This window comes from Aegilops tauschii, chromosome 2, assembly GCF_002575655.3.
Source record: "Aegilops tauschii subsp. strangulata cultivar AL8/78 chromosome 2, Aet v6.0, whole genome shotgun sequence".
Taxonomy (NCBI): domain Eukaryota; kingdom Viridiplantae; phylum Streptophyta; class Magnoliopsida; order Poales; family Poaceae; genus Aegilops; species Aegilops tauschii.
Window position 1 is genome coordinate 454,402,492 of NC_053036.3, and position 6,000 is coordinate 454,408,491.

A 6,000-nucleotide genomic window follows, 5' to 3' on the forward strand; every position below is an offset into this window, starting at 1 on the left:
TATTTTTTTATAGTGGCCTTGTATAAGTAAATGGAGGGAGTACTAACCAAAGTACGTAGTAGGGACGAGGAGTAAACGGAGGGAGTAGTAAAATTTTCTCCTCGTGCTGCGAGCCACCGCGCGCGTGGGCGAGGGAGCGGGCGTAAAGGCGTACAGTAGTAGTAGTACTACTACTACTCGTAAGCAAGCTTCACCTCATCCTGCGAGCCACCGCGCCCGTGGGCGGGGGAGACGACATACTAAGCAAGCTTCTCCTCATTCTGCGAGTTCACGGGACACATCAAAAGTACTCCAGTGTATAGAGCCTTGCCTCTAAGGTAGGCCCCACATGGTTTGCCTCTTTTTTTAATTTAACATAACGCGTCAAGTCGCAATTTGTTTGTTCACCCGTGGTAGACGATCCTCCCTCCACCAAGTGGACAACCAGTACACGTGCCAAATTACCACGTGGGCTGCCTTTTTCGTACAGAAATGAGCTCCACCGTGTACCCGCGCGGGTGTGGTTGGGAAAGAGACGGGAGTACGTGCGCCATGCGTGCACCTCTTCTCTTCGTGCACGTCCCCCACCTACGTGGGTGTGTGTGAGAGAGATACAAACCTAGACATAATGCGCCGTCCATCCCCATGCCTCCGCCCAGTCCGACCACCAGTCACCACCACGCCCCACTCCTCCTCACCTTATCTCTCATCTTTCTCCCTCCATTTTTATATACAAGGGGCCACTATCAAAATTACAATTTGCAGATATACAAGGCCACTAACACTAATTGATGCAATATTAATGGTGTTTGCCTCGTGGTACTAGCAAAGGAGGACATTAATTATCCCTTGCATGCATGCGGGAGTTTGTAAAAAAATGCATCTTGATGTTCCGTGCAATGCACGGGCATCTTGCTAGTCCATGAAAACAACACATGGCAAAATTCCACGGCGAACGAGGGATTTGAATATGTTGGGAGGGGCTGTTTGGATCTTGCCCGGGGTAGCCAAAATATTGGCGACCCTTTTGTCCACCGGTGCCTTTGCCACCGATGAACGAGGAATGGCTCGGGTGCTCATGCTGTCATGCATCCTCCAGCGCGCATGTTGGAGACGAGCTCGCACGAGCTATGTTTTTTTGTCCCACAACGCCGCCCGAGCCGCCCGCAGACCGACCGGCGACCCGCAAATTACGCCATCCAACCGTAGCCGCACACATAATGACAGCAACTCAACCAACCGGACGAAATTCATGCAAACACGTAGACAAACTGATATTTCATATAAACAATGATGGAAATCATATAAAATACCGGATTTTCATACAAACATGACGGATTTCATTACATTCAAATGAACTACGCGGTGCTAGTTCTGGACAGCACAGGTATATAATACCTGGCCTAAATGGTCGCCTGCCGATCGATTTGTGTTCCTCATGTCCGGCAGCACGATCACCGGACTGCCGGGAGCCCCGGAGGTATATGCTTCAGCGCAAAGGACAGCTCGCTTCCCCACTGCCCAACTGATATCATTGGCTGGTGCCGAAGATGATGGTGGCCGGCACCGGTTCGAGTTCATCACCGGCCACTACTTCGCCATGGCCGGCACCGGCTCAAGTTCATCCTAACATTCCCCTCTTCCGTGGAGCCCATGCGGGGTCGACGAAGGTCCTCGTAACAAAAGGATCCGGCAAGACACCTGCTGTGTACGCTGGCGTCGCCTCCGCGGTGGCCTTCATGGGACCCAAGCGGCGGCGGCCTCTCGTGTTCTACTTCTCCTCGATGATGGCGGCGGACGCGGAGGCGCGGGCCACCGACTCGTCGCTCTCCGCGCACCCGGCTTCTTTCGCTGCTTGCATGGCGCGGCCGCCAGCATGGGAGTCTTGGCCACAGAAACGGGAGACGCGGTACGAGGCGGCGGCATGGACGGTAGCAACGACGCCCGTGCGCCGCTCCTCGTCGAGCTGGCCTGGAGCGGCGAGTTGCTGAACCGCGCGCCGGCTTGGGGCGGCAACTGGCTCCGTCGGGCGAGGGGAGGGAGGTGGATCAGCGAGCTGCATAGCTCGTATCCGGCGGGCTACCCAGCCGGCTTGGATGCGGAATAACTACTCTTCGTAAGCCATTGTAAGAGTGGACAAAATGGTGGAGGAGATAGGGGAGCGGCGGAGGTGTGCGATTCTTGGCCGGCATTTGGCCTCGTTTAAATAGGAGATTAAATAGATGGCGGACGGGAGGAGCTCGGCCGGTGTTGCGTTTAACGTCGGCCCGGTCATGAACGGACGTGTGTCTAGAGTGGGTTTCTCGGCTTCCACACGGGCGGGTTTCATGGAGGCGTTTGAATGCGGCACGGAGGCGTGTTCAGCCAGGCGTGCCGCGAGTGGCGCCCTCGACTCTGACCTAGGACACCGCACCGTTCTTCCACTGACGTGTGGGCTCTTTGGGTGCATGGCCTGCATGTCAGTGACCCAACGCAGGCAGCGCACAGCAGAGGAACCTTTGGTGGGCCAGGGCGGTCAGAAGCGGGCATTTCATAAACCGATGATTGTTCATTGAGTGTGACGTGATCTTTTTCATGTAGATAAGCCTACTATGTTGATAGCCCGTTCGATACGTTGTGATTCATAAAGACCGCTGCAAACATCAATGTTCTGCTTATCACAGATAAGATTGATTAATACCCGTAAGAATCCATGTCCTTAACAAAGGGTGCGTGCACGTATAGGTTGAGCGTGTGTCTTGCGTCGTGTGCTGTGTTCATGCAGGCGTGCGAGTGTTGCGTGCGTGCAAGGGTACATTTCAGTGTTGCATGCATGGGTGCGTACGTGCGTGTGTTCGTGAGTGCATGTGTACGTGTCAGTGTTGCACGCCAGCATGCGTGCGTGTACGTGTCAGTGTTGCACGCCTACATGCGTGCGTGCATGTGTACGTGCGGGGTGAGACTACACGTCAGTCGACTGACTTTTTCATCTCTGGTCATTAGATTTTCCAGCCGTTGGATACGAAATCAAGGGCCTCCAGTTTATCATCAAACTCCACCCCCCTGAGCCGCCAGCCACCACCGGCCGAACCGCCAGCCCCCGCCGCCCGCGGCCGGCCCGCCCTCCCCGAAACCACTCCCCACCGCCGGTCCGCCGCTGCACCGGCCATCCCTCTAGCCCCCCCCCCGCCGAGCTTTTTCTCTGGGGATCCCCACCCCACCGCCCAATGAACGCCCCCCAACCGCCGGTAACTGCCAACCAGAGGTCTCACGACTTCGAATACCCACCGACCACTAATTTATTACCATCTCTGTCCTTCATATACGCGCTGATGGGTGGGCCCTATGGTAATGCGATGCTGAATGTGGACCGTTTGACTGGTCAACTGATCGTGTTATCAACAAATTCCGGAGCTGTATGGTGAGCCAGTGACCGTATGATAACCCTAAAATGTACTCCTATTTTATTAACACAGTACAGACTCAAACTACCATTTCTTTCTTTCATATACGGGCTGACTGGTGGGCCCCACGGTTACGCGCCCCGATGGTGCAACACTAGTTGCACCGCGTGGAACGTTTGACTGGTCAATTGATTGTGTCATCAACAAAATACGGAGTTGTACGGGTGAGCCAGTGACCGTATAATCATGATATGTATTTGTTTAACACGATACAGACGCAAGGGCTCATATATACGCGCAAGCACTCACCGCTATAAGCGCACACACGCGAACCCTACCCCTATGAGCACCTTCGAGAGAGTGGGCCAGCATATATGATCTTGAGATTTTACGAAGTCACCATAGGTGCCTCGTAGTCGAGTGGAACGTCTCCTCCCACTGAACGTACATCGCCGGAAAATACTGAAATTAACACAAGATAAATGCGAGCACCGGGACTTTAACCTTGGTGGGCTCGAGAAACCACTGTCCTCTAACCATCCAACCACATGTTGGTTAGCACGACAAAATGTATGTGGTGAACGTGATGAGCTTATTCTGAAGTCCAGTGACCATATCGTGCTTTCGCTTCAAATACAATGACCGTAAGTGTCGTCAACAAAATACGGAGCACGCATCAAATGCAAAGTCCGTCAGTGTCATCAACAAAATATGGAGACGTATCGTGAGCTAGATACCATTGTACTATTGTATATGCTTATTTTCTTAGTGGCCGATTGCGTGTGTGGTGGGCACATCATTTCTAGTTGTGGTGGGTCAACATGAAGACTCATGGGTCGGTTCCATCCTGCGCCACATATAGGTTGGACCGAGACGTGTTATACGAAGACCCATGTGGAGGACTCGGCGTACAACACTAAGCTACCAGAGTCGCGGAGGACTCTATCTCCACTGGTGATAAGCCGACTATATATGATTTGTAACCCTAGGCCCTTAGTATGTTATACAAGCTTGGGGGCTAGTTCGTCGATAGTATACACACATGCACAATGCCTAGTATTCACGTGTACTTTGTACACACCCCTATCACTAATATACAGTACCAGGAGTAGGCTCTTTCTTCAACTGCAAGGGTTCGATCCGAACTAGGGTAAAACTTTGCCTCGTATTACCATCCAGCCTAACAGCCAGGGGTATCCTACCGAATGATATGATGAAATCATATCTGCCAACTACTAAGAGAGAGGTGTGTCGGGGGGGGGGGGCAATGTGTGCGAGAGAGGCCTAAAGATAATGTGTGTGCGGGAGACACGTAGGCACATATATGTGCGTATAGGGCTAGTAGAGACCGTGCATGTGTATATATGCATGTGAGAGAAATAGTGTTTTCCAACTGAGATTAGTGAAAAGAGTGGTACATAGTAGTCAGAAAGAGAGAGAGAGAAACAGAGAGAGCATGTGCGTGAGACACCCCGACACCCTGAGAGAGATTGTGAGCATGTGTGAAAGAGAAATGCCGATGCATATAAAGTGTGTGCACTTATGCGTTAGATAGAGAGATATATAACGCGTTTGTGAGAACGGGGCGAGGCATAGTGCATCTACGTGTAAAAGACGGTTCTACGCATTAAATTAAAATATAAATGGCATTATTATTTTTGGATGAGATCATGAATTTTGCAAATTGCGTATGGACGAAAATCGGTCTATCAGACACCCATACTCTATTGAATTCTAGCATGTGCATATGTTTATTTCATATTATCGATCCATAGAGTGAGAGCGGTTTGAAATATAGGCAATGGATGCTTTTGCAATTCATATATAAACATTAATTAGTGCACTCCATGTTGTTAGTGTGAAGCACTTTATACATTTGTCACTTGCATGGATACATTCCAAATTGTTAGCTACGAAATAGAATACATGTCGAATTCAACATAAAGGGGGTTTCGAAGATTCGAATTCATAGGAAGTGCATTCATCTATTTGAACCCGAGATAATGGCATTTGTAAATCAGATGTAAAAGGGGGCATCAATCTTTGTTGTGAGTTTGAACATGCTATATATATTCATACGCATATCTAACTTTTTTTTGAAACCAAGGAGATTATATCTGGAACCATGCATGAACTGAGGTAAGTTGCATATTTTTTAATATATACTCGTGTACAATGTATATTCAAATGTACCCCCTCCATTCCAAAATAATCGTAGCTTTAGGATTTTGAAGAGTAAAGATTTGTGAACTTTGACAAATCCTGAAAGTTCAATTCAAGAGAACCGAAAACGTTAATGCTTCTGCTCCCAAATATTGAACGAAGCGCCAAATAGGCCTCTGGTCACCCGAAACCGCGTGAGACTAATGTTTTGGTGGTAGGAAATTACTATCCTGACTCTGGCCCGTGTAGCCTATCGGCCCGATGTCCAAAGGTCTAAACCGGGGTAGGTTTGTAACTTCACCAAGACGCCAGTCTCAACCGCCTCCGAGAAGCATTCATACGCCATGGGCGCCTACCCATGCGCTCGGCCGAAATCTATACCGCCCACATTTGGGACACCTGACATGACTGTCCTACCCCCAACCCGCAATATGTCCGAAATTTTAGATGGGGGCAAAGTTTGTAACTTTCCCCA